This window comes from Vombatus ursinus, unplaced genomic scaffold, assembly GCF_900497805.2.
Source record: "Vombatus ursinus unplaced genomic scaffold, bare-nosed wombat genome assembly UNPS02015255.1, whole genome shotgun sequence".
Classification (NCBI taxonomy): Eukaryota; Metazoa; Chordata; class Mammalia; order Diprotodontia; family Vombatidae; genus Vombatus; species Vombatus ursinus.
The window spans coordinates 257304-275809 of NW_020955033.1; the positions used below are offsets into that span (position 1 = coordinate 257304).

Below are 18506 nucleotides of genomic sequence, written 5' to 3' on the forward strand. Positions count from 1 at the left end.
TGCCCCTCCACCTATTTCTTAGATTCATAAAAGTAGTTACATGACATTGGCCAAAGTTCTAATTAAATCAGTGGCATCCCCAGAGCCCAAATGGCTGGGGTTAACAGGTTCCTGACAAGCCTATTCAGCTTTTACAGAAATCTCAGCGTATAGAGATTCCCCACTGCACATTACTCTTGTTGTAGTTCCCTGACTTTGTCATTGTATTACCCTCATTACATGGATGATGGATTAAGCTTTAAAGTAGTTATTATTGTTCTCATCATCTCATTCTTCTCATTCTCTTTGATGGGTTTTGGATAAAAGTCATCTGAGGATAACTCACTTTCCTTCCATTCTTCTTCAATATTTAAGGTTCTGTGGATTACCATGTGGGTGGATAAAATGTCTGATTTTCATAATTGAGTAAGGGTATTAGAATATAAATCTTACTTAGGATAGCAACTTTTATCCTAAGGATCCCTGGTATGACATGTACCTCATCTTTTTCACAAATGGTTTGAATTTCTTCTACTTTTCATTATGGTTTGGAGAAAATGAATATTCAGAATTCTGATAGCCATTAAAAATTTTTCTCTAAAGTATTTGGGGGCCAATGTTATGTCCAGGAAGTGGTGGCCAACAGCTCTTTCTGTAAAGATGCTCTGGTAGCAGTGCAATTTATTTATTGAATTATCAAGGATATTTGAAGTTTTGTATTTTCAATAAAGGGATTCATCATAGGTTATTCTAGAAGGCATAATGACCTTTTGCTGAATAATTTCAGCCAACCAACCAATAAATAAACATTTATTGAGCATCTGCTACATTCAAAGCACTGTGCTGAATGCTGGGGTTACAAAAAGAGGCAAAAAATAGTCCCTGGTATGCAAACAAATATATACAAATCAAGCTATATGCAGGATAAATAAGAAATAATTAAGAGAGGGAAGGCACCAGGATTTAGAGGGGTTGGGGATGGCTTCCTGTAGAAGGCTGGAGTTTAGGTGGGACTTAAAGGAAGCCAAAGAGGTAAATAAAATGAGGAGGGAAAGCACTCCAGGCATAGAGAACAACCAGAGAGAATGCCGACAGCCAAGACATCAAATATCTTGTTTGTGGAACCGTCAGGAGGCCAGTGCCACTGGATCGAAGAGTATAAGTCGGAGAGTAAGGTATAAGAAGACTGGAAATTTGAATACTAAACAGAGCACTTTGCATTTGCTCCTGGAGGCAACAGGAAGCCCTAGAGTTTAGTGAGTAGGAGAGTGATATTATCAGACCCGCACTTTAGGAAAATCAGTTTGTGTCTATCTGAGTAGCTGGTAGATGCTGGTTTGTTTTTTTTTTAATCCTGCCTTGATATGTAGAGTTTCCCATGCCACTGTGTAATCTGCATCTATCTTTATATCCATCCTCCTTAAAGATAAACTATCTTTTATTTCTGGTGGCAATGACCTGATCTAGAATTTGTCCTTCAGTTGTTTCAGTCACGTCCAATTCTTTGTGGCCCCATTTGGGGTTTTCTTGGCAAAGATACTGAAGTGCTTTGCCATTTCCTTCTCTGGCTCATTTTACAGATGATGAAACTGAGGCAAATAGTGTTAAGTCACTTGCCAAGGGTCACACAACTAGTAAATGTCAGAGCTGGATTTGAACTCAGGAAGATGAGTCTTCCTGACTCCAGACCCAGCACTCTATGCCACCCAGGTGATCTAGAATAGCTATCATAAAACTCTCAATTTCTATGTACAAATCTAAATAATTCAGTCATTTGCTCAACTGCTTCTATGTCAACATATTGTAGGTTAGGTTCATGTGGATGTCACCCATGGAGAGCATTTTGATTTCACTCTTGGATGTTGGCTGTTGCATAGGCTCCTTCCAGAGATAATCTGCTTCTGGCTACATTCAACAAATCCTGTGGCATATATCTGTTGTCTGTTTTTACTAATGTTCTGTGAAATGAGGTTGGTTTGTCAGCCAGTTTCTGTTCCAAACTTCTTATTTCTATCAATTTTAACCTCTTCATCACGTGTTCTGAGAACATCTATCAATCTTACTATTAACATTATTATTTAAACATAACTCATTATGTTTTTTCACATACTTACCCTCTTCCAAAATTTCCTCTTTATGTTGATGGCACCATCATCCTTCCAATCACCTAGTTCTGCAATCTTAGAGTCAATGGATGCCATCCACTTCCTTATTCCCTACATGCAAACAGAGGCCACAGCTTCCCAATTCTCCTTACACAACACCACTCACATCTATTTACTTCTCTCTATTCACACAGATAATACCCTGCTCAGTCCTTTATCACCTCTCACCTACACTATTGTAGTAGCCTCCTAATTTCCAGTCTCTCTCCTCTCTACTTCCATTTACTGCCTACTCTGTGACAGGCACTATGTTAAGCACTAAGGATACATGGACAAAGATGAAAATAATTCCTGCCCACAAGTCACTTACATTTTTCTATGCTACACAGAGCTACCAAATTAATATTCCTAAAACACAGATCTAACCATGTCTCCTACTCAGAAATGTCCAGTGGTTATTGCTTCTAGGATCAAATATGAAATCCTTTGATTGGCATTTAAAGCCCTCCACAATATGGTTCCCACATACTTTTACAGACTTATTTAACATTATGCCCTTTCACACACTCTACATACATTATAAAAGAAACTCATAAGCCATAAACATCATATAAATGTGAGTTATTATTATTAGAGGTGGTAGTACTAGTGAAATCACATTACTGACATACATACTACTACGATACTAGAGTGAATCATCTTTTAAGGAGTATGGTATTATTTAAATTCAGTTGAAAATTGACATAGAAAAAGCAATGCAATATAAAATAACAATGATCATTTACATTTACATATCACTTTCAGCTTTACAATTACATGCCTTATCTTATTTTAGCTTCACATCCATTCTGTGAAGTAAATGTTACAGGCATTATCGTCCTTTTGTATAGGACATCAAGCTATAATATACACTCAATAAAATGTGCTGCGTGATTTAATGATATATATCTCACTCAAGTCCACAATTAATATGAAAGGGTTGAGGGGGAAAAGGAGGAAGTTAACTAGACATTGAAAGATATAAAGCCCTTTTTCTGGTTGACTACAAATCAAGATCCTTGGTAACTTGCAAAAGAAGGGTTGTCATACGTCAATTTATTGCAATAGAAAAAGGGGTTCTGTACCTGGGGATCCAAGAACTTTTTCTTTTTTTTTGTTTTGTTTAAATCTACTTCATTTGTTTAAATCTACTTTAAAGTCCAAGTTCCTTATTATCTCCACTGTGTAATCTACTTCAATGTAATTGGCTTCTTTTATAATCCTATGTATTTCTTTTGAGTTCTTAAAACCATAATTCCAAGGAATCCATAGGCTTAACCATACTACCAAAGAGATCCATGACAGCTGCAATAGAGCAAATCAATATTTTTGTATGCATGAGTAATGATATAAATAAGTGTTACACTGATTAGTGAATCTCCTTCAACTCCCACTCCTACAACTAAGAAAAGCCCGTTTTCACCATTAATTGGCTAATTCAGCAAGTACAACTCACCATTAGTAATGATAACTAGCATTTCCGTAGCCTTTTAAAGTTTGCAGAGTGTTTCACATAGGTTATTTCATTTCATCTTCATAACAACCCTGTGAGATGAGTGCTATTATTATCCCCATTTTGCAGATGAAACTGAAATTGAGAGTAGTTAACTGACTTGCTCAGAGTCACACAGTTAGTGTGTGGCACAGAATTTGAATTCAGGGCTTCCCAAAGTTCCAAGTTCCTTATTCTCTCCACTGCACCACTTAACTGCCTCCAAATACCAAGACTTTTTAATTTTGTTTTTCTCCATCATTTTGTTACATCTCAGCTCAGGCCAGGTTCCCTTTGAGAGCTATGCAGCTTGGACCCTTAGTGTGATTCCATTTGTGAGCACAGAGATAAGCGTTTTCCTCCCCTCCTACCCTAACTAAGCCTGCCTGCCCTGGACATCTTCACATATTTTTATGATCTTGTGTCTAACTGTCCCTACTCATAGGGATAAATTGGGTTTATTAAAGGAGGGAAAAATTCCCAGTTAAGAAGATAGAATTATTAATAGGATGTTATCAAAGATTAATAGAGGATTCCACTTTAGAATTTCTCTAATTGAAAAAAGAGGCATTTTGCCTCTAGAGAATATCTTCTTTCATAAAGGCCACATGTAGAAAAAAAAAAGGAAAGTAAAACTAAATATGGGTCTATAGAATTGCAACATCGACATTACAGGAAAGAATATAATGGGAAGCTGAGAGTCATCCAATTACTCTAAATGCTTGTCCCACCTGATACCTGAAATTATCCTTTATCTATGTAAAAAAACATTAAGGCTATAGTTTGCTGTGAACCAATCAGATTAGGTTTTATAAGGGATTGTCTGTAGTTTTCTTTCTCCCCCTCTTAATTGATTGTTGTGAGTGTTCACATTTGACTTACTGCAATGTGATTAGATTAACAGTTAGCTAGGTAGTATAATGAGCAGATCACCAGACAGCATTAAGAAAATAAATTCAAATCTTAGAAACTGGCTAGCTATGTGATTCTAGGCAAGTCACTTAACATCTCTTGGTCTCAGTTTCCCCATCCATAAAATTTGGATAATAATAGAACCTACCTCACAGGATCAAATGAATATCAAATAAGACAACATATGCAAAGTGTTTTTGCAAACATTAAAGTATCAAATAATTACAAACAATTGTTATTATTATTTATTTGGGAACAGGAGAAACAGTAGTACTACCAAAAGGACTTCAAAACTTCCAAATCTATGATCAACACAATGGCCACCCATTGGTGGCATTCTAGAGGACTGATGACGAAGCATGCTATCTCTCACCTGGCAGACAGCTGATGAATTCAGAGTGCAGAATGAGACTTTTTTTTTTAACACAACTAGTGAGAAAATTTGTTTATTTTTACTATGCATGTTTTTTCAAGAGACTTCTTTTTCTTTTTTTCCCCCAATTGGATGAGAAGAGAAAGGGAGAGAAAATGAATTTCTGTTAATTAAAATAAAAACCTTTAATTTTTAAAAATGATCACATTCTTTGGAGGAAAAATACAATCAGAAGTCTCGCCCAAGGTAAGTGGGAAATTTTAATATCTTATTTTGGACTCTAAGGATTTGCAGCTCTCATTTTTTTCTACTTTAACACTTTGGCTATAAAATACTATCTAAAAATTTCAAGGATTTATGATTTCATTGGTGTGAGTACTCTCCCTACCAACACTCATCAACAGAATCAACACTCTTGACTCCTTAGTAAATAGATTTCATAAGTTACCATGGATACAATAAAATCAGCCTCTAGTGGTCAGAGTGATGGACCTCTCTGAGCTCAGCTAAACTGTTCCATCCAAAACAGAAATGCAATGCATTGCCAGATCTGTTCTGAAAGTCTGTCCATGGTCAGAGTTAGAGCCGCCCACACTTATCTTCTACCAGCACAGCCTTAAGATAAAATCTGAGGTCCTCTCCACATCACAACAAGGCATCAGAGTATGACTTAGAGTAGAGATTTTACTGTGCTTAGCAATAGAAAACTTTTATGTAAAACAAACGAAAGACATTCTTTCTGTTTGTTTATTTTTTTGGTTTGGGCAATGGGAGTTAAGTGATTTGCCCAGGGTCACACAGCTAGTAAGTGTTATGTGTCTGAGGTTGGATTTGAACTCAGGTCCTCCTGAATCCAGGACTGGTGCTCTATCCACTGCACCACCTAGCCGCCCCTGTTGTTGTTCAGGCAAATTCAACTCTTTCTGACTCTATTTGGGATTTGCTTGGCGAAGCTACTGGAGTGATTTGTCATTTCCTTCTCCAGTTCATTTATAGATAAGGAAACTGAGGCAAATAGAATTAAGTGACTTGTGCAGGAGGGGCACAGTAAATGTCTGAAGCCAGATTTGAACTCAGGAAGATGAGTCTTCCTGATTCCAGGCCTGGTGCTCTATCCACTGTGCCAACTAACTGCCCCCTGTAAAATTGAGTCATTTTTAAAAGGAAAGTCTTCTTCCTTATGGGAATCATTGTTCTGATAGACTGTAATACCAGGAATGTTGTCCCAAGTGCCATTTGCAACCTCAAATTCACTCTCCATAAGTGTATCATTTTTCATCCTACAGCTCTCTATAGCTTTGCAAAGAGATTTCAAAAGTTGATAGACCCTATAATATTTTATTTAAGCTTCTAAATTGTCATTGACACCATGGTATTTATCAGTTCCATCAAGTACAATTCTAATCTTTCAGTAGAGAGTTTACAGACAGATTCTGATGGAAATGAAATTAAAAGGGACTGGAGGGGAGAGGCAGGGTATGCAGAATTCCCTCCTGATTCTTATTTTGTTCTGTCCCAGATGGTAAATTTATCATGCCTGGAATGTATGGTACAGTGGCCAGACTGTGTAATACCAGGCAAGATATATAGTATCTCTCAGCCTCTGTTTCATCATCTATAAAATGGGGATAATAATAGCTCCTTGGGTTGTTGTGAGGACCACATGAGATATTATACGTAAAATACTTCACAAACTTACAACACTATACAAATGCTGGTTATGATTATTTTATCATAAGTTACATTTTATTATAAATTAATACTGGTTATAAATTATATGTAATTATAAATAATTACAAATAGGTATAAATAATTACTGGTCACAAATGATAAATACTGGTTATAATTATTATTTTCTCCTCATCTCTACCTCATAAAATCCCTTTCTTCATTCATCACATTCTCTTCTACAACTTTCGTGATCTCTCTCCCTCAAACTATGTGCACCTTCCCTCCTATTTAACAACATTGTATTTATTTTGTATTTATTCTACATGTATATGTTATCTCCATCACTAGAATGGAAGCCCCTTGGGAAAAGGGATTGTTTCATAGTTTGTATCTGTATCCCTAGGACCTAGACCACGGCCTGGCCCACAGTACCCAAATCCAGTGTTCCACTCCACACACTGCCTCTCTATAAATAGCAAGGTTAAGCTATTCATATTTAATAGTATTAATCATTCCTCATAAATAAATCTCTTCCATCTTCTAACTTTTTCCCCCTCTCTGTCTTTGGCCTCTTTCCAATATATTATGTTATCACCTCTATGTCTCCTTTAGTTTCACTAGACTCTGGGTTCATCCTTTATGCAGAATATTTTTTCTGATTACTCTTCACTTATCGTATCTGTTCTATTTTTTCAAAAAGGAATACCATTAGATTAGGTTGGATTTTCAGGTCAAAGTAACATTTTTCAACATACAAGCCAAATCCCTGCCCTTTTGTCTAACTAGGCTACAAGGTCCATGAGGGCAGACAGCATATCTTATTTGTCTTTGAATAGCCCAAGATGTAGCACAGTGTTCTGTATGTAAGAAGTATTTGATAAATATTCAGTGCAGGTTGCTGTAATAGATAAAGAGCTTGCTTTGAACCCAGGAAGACCTGAGTTCAAGTGAGGCCTCTGATGCACACTGCTTGTGTGATCCTAGATAAGTCACTAAATATATCTAGATAATTCTCTAAGTTACAGAGAAGGTGCTGCCCTGCATTGGCAGAGGGACTTCCCTCACCTAAGAGTTATTAATATCAGTGAAATCACCAGTCCAGTCTTATTCCTATCCCTTAATGATGAACATCATAATTATGATAAGAGAGCTTGTCCACAAGGTAGAAACCAGAAAACAATCTCCCTCCCTCTTTTGCAAAGGTCTCCTTTAGAGAGTATTATGGAAGTGGAGCTTTGTATGCAATTGTCACGCCTGGCTAATACCTTTGTTTTGCTGAACCTTTTTCCCTCTTCATTCTTTCCTTTTATTTATTTATTTTTTTATTACAAGAGATGGTTCTCTGGGAAGAAGAAGGGGATAAATACAGAAATGAAAGTGATATAAAAACATGAAATATATTAAGAAAAATCTTGAAAATAAAATAAAGTTTTGTCAACCAGAACCTCTAACCTGTGCGTGGCTGGAGCCAAACAAAGCAGGTTAGAGACAGCAGAGTCAGGAATCAAACAGAAGTTTGATTTTAAAGTGAGGGAAATGGCTTGCAAGAAAGGACACATGTGCTGGGGGAGCTGTCCCTGTTGGGGAAGATCCACTTTAGTGTGGGGAGATCTCAGTACTTATACTTATGGCTACGTAGTGAGCTGTAGCCCTGACAATGAGAGGTCACAGCAACAATGTGACGAGTTTGATTCACAGCAGGGCTTCATGACCAGAAACAATTCTAGAATTTTGCTGTACCTGAGATCATCCACAGGGTGAGCACAAAGGATTGTTGTTATGCCAATCTCAGGCATAGCCTGCTTGCTGGATCTTAGTTCTGGAAAACAGGGTGTCGCCTAATATCTTGACAGTTTGGATGAATTCATCTGACTTGAATTTAATACTGTTTTTGCTAATGCTTTTGAGTTTAGAGCGAACTTAAAACTTAAATGATATTTTAAATTCATTTACTCAATTAGGTTATTAAATAAAGAAAAATCTCAGTGGAATGAATTAACTTTATCCTACTTAATACTGCAAAAGTTTAGCATATGCACTTTAATTTATCAAAATAAGTTATTATTAATGATATATGGCATTAGAAAAAAAATCAACCTTGTATTCTTTTTCAAACTATACTGCCAGGATTAAAACACAGAGTTGTGTTTTTGTTGTTGTTGTTGCTGCTGCTGTTGTTGTTTTTAGCTTCATCATCTGACAAAATAGAAATAAAGAGAGCTTAACTATTTCTGGACAGCAAAGCAAGGTTGGGGGAAATATTCAATGCACAATATTCTGCTCAGACTAGGGTTGGATGTGGAAGGTATTTTCACAGCATGAGTCAGACTTTAGAATTGAAAATTCCTGAGTACATTTAGAAAAAAAAAACATATATGTCTAATATCAAAATAAAAATGCACACCAAAATATATATGCAAAATTTAATGTTTAAAAAAAACCAGCATATCAATGCCAGTGAATCAAGGTAGACAGAAAAGACTGCATAACCTTGTGATATAAACAGAACACAAGTTTAGTTAAATACATGGGTGTATATTGTAATAAAGAGTAGCAAAAAAAAAATATGAGGAATACTTACATTTTGATAGTTAATGTATCAAGGGACTAAATTACTTCAAATCCTTGCAGACCAAGCTGACCACAAAGACTCTGAAGTCCCTGCAATGATTCATGTGTGCATAATGACCCTTTCCTTCTATCATCTCAGCAGTGGAAATTGCTTGAAACCAGTGAAGCAATTTATTAACCCTCCAAACTGCACACAGTATGATTTCTGAATTTCCATATCCAATAGAGCCTGTTAACAGATTCATATAAGAATCAACAAGATTCAAGAAGCATGAGGATTTTAGTTTTATTTTCCCTCAAGCTTTACTTGATGTCTGCAAAAATCTTCACCACTTCTCTTTTTTATTTCCAATGGCATCAGTTGCCTTCCAGCCGACTGAGAAGATAGAAGTAATCTTTTCTACCTCAATGGGTGTCTTTCTTTACATTTCTCCCAGGCTCAGAGGAAGAGGTATCTTTCATCCTTCCAAAATGACACACCATAACCAAGAGCTTAGGAAGCTCTCAGTAAATACTACTTGCCTCTGTTGCTCAGTAACCCGTCAGTTCCATTGTAATTAACTCTTACTTATCTCACAGGACTCTTCCAAAACTCTTCTTTCCTCAACTCCCAGTAGCCCTGCCTCCAATAACATATTTACTACAGAAGAATTCATTACCTACTTCACTGAGACTATTAAGACCATCTGATGTTAGCTCCTTCACCTACTCTCCCTCCCCTCATTCATTCCTCAAACCTGATCTATATAAATACCAACTATTCTCCTTTCCTCTGGTCCCAGAATAGAAAGTATATTCATTCCTTACCACGGCTAAACCTTTCACCTATACTTTTGTTCACATTCCTCCTCCAGGATTTTGCTTTTATCATCAGCTCCACTCAAATATATTAACAGTCTTTTCCTACCCAATGGTTCCTTCTTACCCACCTAAAAACATGCTCAGGTTTCTCAAATCCTAAAAAAAAAAAGTCTTCGCTCCAAAGTTGTGCCTCATAAAACTAATGCACCATGGGTATTCTCCCCATCACTGCTAAAATTCTTAAAGTGGCTGTCTATATCTACTGTTGCTACTTCCTAATCAGCCACCTTCTCCTCAACCCTTTTTGATCTGTTTTCCATCCCCATCACTCCACTGAAATCGCCTTCTTAGTATCAGCAGTAACCTGCTAATGGCCCACTCCACTGCCGTCTTTTCAGTTCTCTGATCACTTTGTATTTTTTTATTATGAATCATGACCTTCTACAAGAAATTCTCTCTTCCCTTGGCTTTGGGAACAATATATTCTCCTTTAATTCCTCATACTTCTCTTTTTCCTTTGATGACCCTCCCTCCATTCTCAATCCCTTAAAATGGGTATTTTCTAAGGTTCTGCTCTTGACCTTCCTCTTGCCCCTCTCTACAGTTTCACTTGGCAACCCCATTCACTGTCATGGCTTTAACTGACACATTTAACTCTCAAATTTGCAGAATTAGACCAGAATTCTCTTTAGTATTTCAGATCTTCATCTCCAACTCTCTTCAGAGGATATATCTACCTGGTTATCCCACATATACTTCAAAGTCACCACATCCAAAACCAAACTTAAAATATGTTTTTCCCTTAACAGGATACTCCTTCTGACTATCATTTGTCCACGGCATCACAAGTCACTGTGTCTTCTATGTGCATAACCTTGCAATTATATTTGATTCTCCCCTCCACCTAACCTCTCGTAGCCAAGTTTTGTTTGTTCTTTCTCCATCACATCTGGTTCATCTGTCTCCTCTCCATTTACAAAGCTAATACCCTACTGCAAGGATTCATTACATCCCACCTAGATTATTGTAATATCCTGCTTATTGGTCACCCTGCTTCTAGTTCATCCCCTCTCCAACCAATCCACTACACAACTGCCACAATAATCTTCCTAAAGCACATATAGGCTTACGTTGTCACAGCCTTTCTCCAAAATCTAGTGTCTTTTATTGCCTCTAAAGTAAAATATAAATCCCTCAGCTTGCCATTTAAAGCCTTTCACAGCTTGGCTCTAGTCTACCTTTCCTTCCTTATTTCGCTTTGCCCCCTTCTCCACACATTTTGTTTATCTAACTGGCCTGCTTGTTCCTCAAATTCAGTATTTAATCTCCCACCTCTGTGATTGTGCAAAACTGTCCCCTATATCTGAAATATACTCCCTTCTCACATCTAATTCTTAGATGCCTAAACATCATCCTTTGAGGCTAAATTCAGGCATCACCTCTTAACCCTCCTCAAGTTATATAGTGCACTCACACTCACTTCCCTACCAGTAGAATAGAAAACCCTTGAGGACAAGAACTGTTTTGTTTTTTCATTCTGTCTTTATATCACAAGTACCTCCCAAAGAGCCTTGCATGTAGTATGTGCCTTAAATGACTCATCAGTATTGAATTTTCACCCACTTGGATTATTGCAATAGCCTCATGAGGGTTGTTTCTATCTCCACTATCTTCTCACACTAATCCATCTTTCATACCACTGCCAGATCAAATTTCCTTATGCATATAGTTAGTGATATTGCTCCTATGCTAAAAAATCTTCAGTGTCTGCTGCCAAATCAGTAAGACTCATATTCTTTGCCTGACATTTAAGGTCCTCCATAATCTAGAACTACCACACATTCCCAGTCTTACATGATATTGCTCCCCTGACTTCATTCTCCACTCTAGCCCTACTAGACTGACCTATGTTCCCCAAATATGCCCTCTATTATCCCAGCTCCATGCTTTTGATCATGATGTTCCCTATGTCTGCAGTGCTCTCTCCCCCACCCACTCAGTAGAACAATTCCAAACTACCCTTTAAAGCTCACTCAATATTGCCTCCTCCATAAAGATTCCCTTAACCCCATACCTACCTTTGTCATTAATGATCTTTCTGATTAAACCTGAGGAAAAACTCTAATGCACTAATCATGAAATATATTATAGTGTATTATGGTTGGTATATTTGTGTCATACCCTTTTACACAGAGCCATAACTAGAATTTGTTTTTCCAGAGGCTGGCGGCACCAGATACAACTTCAGTGCAGTTTTGGAGGGATTGAAGACCTTTCACATCCAACTGTATTTAAGAAGAGTCTCTAATAGGGCTTAAATCTGGCAGCTTCTGATTTTAACTAATTATTCTTGCTAAGCAGGTGCTAAATTTAATTGTTTCTATGCCTCTGAAAGGTTGCAAGTCTTTTCAATGCCTCTCTAAACTTTTGCCCAGGGACAGAGCTCCAGCTGACCCACCGTATTTACAACTTCACCCTTATTGGTATCAAAACTCCAGAGAACAAAGACTATATGCTATCTAAAATCATATTGGCTGAGTACCTAGCAGAATTTGCATATACTAGGTACTTAACAAATGAGTTCTTTATTGCCAAATCCAATGAACTTTTATCCACTCCCATTCTTTTTTTTTATAGTCCCATAGCATTTAGTGTTTTTGAAAAATCTCTCTTCCCTTGGGTTTTTTAACACTATCATTCTCTCCCTATCCCCTCTTTTTTTTCTCTCCTGTCTTATGTTCATCACCTCATGCTGGTTCAACATGTCATGTCACAGCTGTGTGTCCCTGGGAAGTCATTTAACCTCACTCAGGTTCTTCATTTGAAAAATGAGAAGACTTTCTAAACCTTGTCCTACCTGTTGCATGGGGTTGTTTGGAGGAAAGTGCTTTGTAAACCTTTTTTGTTGTTTAGTCATTTTAGCTGCGTCCAACTCTTCTTGACCCTATTTGGAGTTTTCTTGGCATTTCCTTCTCCAGCTCATTTTACAAATGATGAAGGTGAGGCAAAACTACTCACCCAGGGTCATATGGCAAGTAATTGTCTGAGGCTACATTTGAACTCAAGTCTTCCTGACACCAGGCCCAGTGCCCTATCCACTGTGCCACCTAGCTGCCCTTTTCCAGCCTTATAATGCTAAATAAATATGAGCTATTTTCATTAGCCTTTTACTCTTCAAATTGGAAAGTCCCGGATATACATCCCCCTAATCATTTACCTACTCCCGGAATCTTTGTTCTAGCCTGGAACTATTCTTAGCTCCTTTTGTTCCTTCCTCCTACTCCAGCCCCCACACTTATTTCTCTACAATCCCCCATGCCTGCAATAGCTACCCACTGACCATCTGCCAAGCTGCCTGCCTGCCTTCATTCATTTAGAAATTACTGCAGATCCCACCCCCTCAAGGAAATGTACCCCGATTTATGAAAGAGAACAATAATAACCATCTCCTTGAATAAGAACTCAGATATAGAGCTGGAAAGGACCTTGGAGATTATATAATCTGGAGATAAGATTTATCTCCCAAGTATGTATGTTCATTTGAGAATAAAGACCTTGGATAGTCAGGGTTTGTACATAGGTTTAACCAGCTGCAAGAATCTCAAGGGCACACAATGAATATTAAACCAATTTATCAATGAAACTAATTGATTTCATCCTCTATTGAGCCAGAATCTGAAAACTACTCCCTAGGCTCAAGAAGCATTCTACCTTTGAATGTACTAGGTTTCAATTTAGTTTGAAAGAGACAATTTAAGTGGTACCAAGAGATACCCCAGTTACAAAAAATAACTCTAGAGTTTCCAACATGTGAGAATAGCTGAGTGGTAGTATTAGAAAGAGAAATAATGAATCTAGAAGGAATAGTAGGTTCAGGGGAAAAGATTCAATTTTGGACATGCTGAATATCAGGAGAGCAATCTATGTGGCAATATTCTTCGGGCAATTGGAAATGGAGGTTGGCACTTAGAAGAGAAATCATTGCTGGAAATATAAAGTTGATAAATATATAGCAAACTGTAAGGTAAATATCCAGGATAACCACAGCAGTAGATTCATTAGGGAAAAAAATGAAAAAGAAATTTGGTTAATAACATTTGGTACTCTATCTCCTACTTCTCTACACTGTAATGAACTTGTTCATTCTCATTCAATTATTTACAAATATTTATTAAGTACTTAATGACATACCAGGCACTATGCTTGGTGCTAAGGATACAAAAACAAAGAAAAACAAAACAATCCTGGTTCTGAAGGGTCTTGTATTCTAATGGATGAGACGACATTACCTCTCAGAATCCTGGTCTTCCTTTAAAGTTCAGTTTGGAAGCCATTTATTCAAATTTTCAAATTTCTTGTGGTTGTTATTGTACTGCCCTGCCTTGGTTTTCCTTATTGTGTGTGTGTGTGTGTGTGTGTGTGTGTGTGTGTGTAAAATATATGTGTGTGTATGTGTGTGTATACACAAACATATACACACACATATTTGTGTAGGTGTTGCGTCATTTAGTCAATTTTAAGTTCCTTGAGGTCAGAAACTATTTCATCTGTGTCTTTGTCTTGTCTTTGTGTTATAGATCATTGGGCCTGGAGTTAGGAAGATCTGAGTTCAGATCTGCTCTCAGATACTCACTTAGCTGTGTGACACTGGGCAAGTCTCTAACCTCCATCTGCCTCCATTCCTTTAACTGAAAAATGAGGATAATAATAGCACCAAGCTCATGTGATTGCTGTGAGGATCAAATAAGATTTGTAAAGTGCTTAGTATAATGTCTGATACATAGAAGGTGTTTAATAAATGTTTATTCCCATATCTCTTCTCCTTCTTTGTATTCATCTGTCACAATGCCTTGCACCTAATGCACACAGTGTTTGTTGAATTGAAATGGATTATTAAAACTACTCAGTTGGCAGTGTTTACACTTGATCCTTTGGCTACATGATTTTACAAAGTATACCATAATAGCATTCTGTATTTATACGTAGTTAATTCCTAATGATAATAATAATGATAACTGTATTTCAATATAATTGGTTTCCTTTATAATCCTATGGATTTTATTTTATACATTTAAAAACATTATTAGACTCATATTGCCTTTTCCATGTAGTGGCCTGTTACGCTGGGCAAATCATTTAATCTTTCAGTGCTGTAAGCAATTCTAAGACTATAAGTTGCAGAGAAAATGCAAACCTGCATTGGTACAGGGAATTTCCTCATATGGGAGCTCCCTGTACCAAAAAAATCACAGGTCCATTCCCTGAAAAAAACCTGCATGATATGGTCATTGAAAGGAATGCACCAAATAATGATAATAATAACTCCCTTTATATTGCACCCTAAGGTTTATGAAGAGTAACAATAAACCCATGAAGTTAGTACCATCATAATCTTCATTGGCAAAATGAAGAAATGGAGGCCCGGAGAAAGGTGAAGTAAACTGACAGAGCTATTAAATGAAGGAGCCAGGGCTTGAACCATGCAAATCAAGTCCTCTTGATTTTAAGTCCTTAATTCGTTAGCACCACACAAATAAAATATATTTTTATTATAATTTCAATTTATGATGCAGAAAAAATTATAGAATATCTAATGGAAGAAGCTATTGATGGTGAGCTTTCTTTTTTTATATATTGAAACAGATACTATGAGAATTTTGGATTTTCATCTTGATTATTATTTCCTCCTTTCCTTTGGTCCCAAAGAAGAGGTATCATTATTCCTCCCTAAGGGTAATTTGTCTACCTTCAACTCTGATTCCATTCCTTCCAAACTCCTCCAGGACCTTGCTCCAAAAAAACATTTTTATATATGTATCTTCATTCTCTTCTTCACTAGCTCCTTCCCATCTAGCTATCAAAATGACCCCCAATCTTAAAACAAAACAAAAACTTTCTCTTGACCTTTTTTACCATCTAGCCACCATTTTGTCTTTTTCCTCTTTTCCTGCTGTACTACCTCATAAAGTCTATATCCAACATTTCTACTTCATCATCACTCATTTCACTACCCACTACAAATGGACTTCTGCCCCAACTATTCAATTCAAACTCTTCTGCTTAAAGACACCACTGACCTCTTACTTTCCGAATCAATTTTCCCCCCAGTTCCCTTCATCCTTTTCAACCTCTTAGCAGCACTTCACAATTTTGACAATGCTTCCTACTGGATATCATCTCTTAGTTTGATACCACACTCTTCAGGACCACCTCTTGACTCTCCCAAGAGAGAAACCACTCATTCTACTCATTCTCATTCTTTTTCCCTGCCTCCTTTTTTTCTCTTCCCCATAGGGTAGATGTTCCTCAAGGTTGGTCCTTAGCCTTCTCTTTTCTCTCTACACATAGTCCCTAAGTAATTATGTTTATCCCTATGACTTCTATGACCACCTACTTGCAGATTCTCCCTGGTCTGTCTTGATCCTTGTCCTCTCTTCTGATCTCTATAATCTGGGACCAACCTACTATTCTATTACATACACACTATGCTATCTCCATGCTGGATTACTCTGTTTCTCTCAAATTCACCCCAGGTGTTTCCACTTCTTAACCTTTGCACAAGCTGTTCCCTATGTCCCTTTCCTAGTTTCTTTCCTATTGAACTTCTACCTATGCTTTAAAACCTAACTAAAATGCTACCTCTACTATGAATCCTACCCTGATTTATGTACCAACTACCTAACTGGTAATCACTCTCAACCTTGGACCACACATAACTCTTTTTCCCCCTAATCCTCTTAATTTTGTATTACAGTTTTTTTGTATCGTTGTATTATCTGCCTACTAGACTCTAACATTCATAACAGTGAGACTGTTTTTAAACTAAGTTTTGCATTTTCTCTGGTGTCTAGCACAGAGCTATCTACATTTTAGGTGTTTAATAAGTGTTTGCTAACTAATTTTTTTAAAAAGTATGTGAGGAAAGGGATTCTCCTTTATGCAATACAGATTACATGGGGGAAAGACTAGAGGTCAGTAGATGGATGTTTAATATTGGGGTAGTATGAGGAAAAACTGAAGGCCTTGACTGTGGAAATGAAGAATGGGCTAATGTGAGAAATATTTAATGGAAGAGTCAAATAAATGTCAAATCTGGCACTTTGTTCCCAAGTTTTCAGAAGAAATTGTAACTTAGAAAATTGTCAGTTCTAGCTTTTGGTATTGACTGTTCTGTCACCCTACTATGGTTGGCTCACTGAGATCAGACTTGGCATTATGAAGTTACAAACCATCACAGCATTGTGAAAAGTTACAGAGAAGCAATGTCCTACATAATCAGTCACAAATCACCATTTACTTTTTTTTTTAATGTTTAAGAACTAATGACTTTTTTAAAAAAATGTTTAAGATCTAATGACTAAAGGGCAAATTCATCATTAATTTTGGTATTATATTCCCTTCATGTTGAAATAGTTTTCAAAAGTTTATTAAAGGCCAACATGACAAAACAGGAAAATGATAATTGTTGGAGAAGATGTGGGAAAATTGGAACACTAATGCATTGTTGGTGGAGTTGTGAAATGATCCAACCATTTTGGAGAACAATTTGGAACTATGCCCAAAGAGCTATAAAAATGTGTATACCCTTTGACCCTGCAATAGCACTTCTAGGGCTGTATCCCAAAAACATCATACAAATGGGAAAAGGACCTACATGTACAAAAATATTTATAGCAGCTCTTTTCGTGGTGGCAAAGAATTGGAAATTGAGGGAATGCCCATTATTTGGAAAATGACTGAACAAGTTGTGGCATATTAATGTAATGGAGTACTGTTGTGCTATAAGAAATGCTGAGCAGATGGACTTCAGAGAAACCTGGAAAGATTTGTATGGACTGATGCTGAGTGAAGTAAGCAGAACCAGGAGTACACAGTAACAGCCACATTGTACGATGACTAACTTTGACAGACTTAGCCCTTCTTAGCAATGCAAGGATCTAAGACATCTCCAAAGGTCTCATGATGGAAAATGCTATCCACATCCAAAGAAAGAACTATAGAGTTTGAATGCAGATCGAAGCATACTATTTGCTATTTTTTTCTTGTGTTTTGTTTTGTTTTCTATTTCTGGTGGTTCCTCCTATTGGTTCTAATTCTTCCTTAGAACATCAATAATGTGAAAATATGTTTAATAGGAATGTATATGTATAGCATATATCAGATTATGCACCATCTTGGGGGGGGAGAAAAATTTTAAACTCCAAAGTTTATGGAAGTATTGTTGATAAATCAAAATAAACTAAGAAAAAAAAAGTGTATTAAAAACTTACTATCTATAAGGCACAGAAGATACAAAGAGTGACATGAAATAGTCCTTACCTTCAAAAAGTTAAATTCTCTTTGAGATATAATGTGTAATGGTGTGTAAGGTATAGCTGGTGTGAGCCCCCATTATTTTTACCTGTCTCATGGCATGTGGACAACCTACCTACTCACCCTTTGAGCTGGCTCACTCAAACCAATCTGCCTTCACACTGACAGCTTTGAGTTTCCAGAAAAGGACTACTGCCACAAAATTATATTCTTGCAACAATCTAGGACTAACCCTATTGTAGGGAATATG

The 18506-nt window shown here is 36.9% G+C and overlaps 1 protein-coding gene across 1 annotated transcript in view; it reads right to left on the reverse strand.

Annotated features, from left to right (window-relative positions):
* The window catches only part of LOC114031725 (lipoxygenase homology domain-containing protein 1-like), a gene marked incomplete at its 3' end in the record, with an annotated part of 576714 nt that overhangs the window by 256492 nt on the left and 301716 nt on the right, over positions 1-18506 (reverse strand). The window lies entirely within an intron of this gene.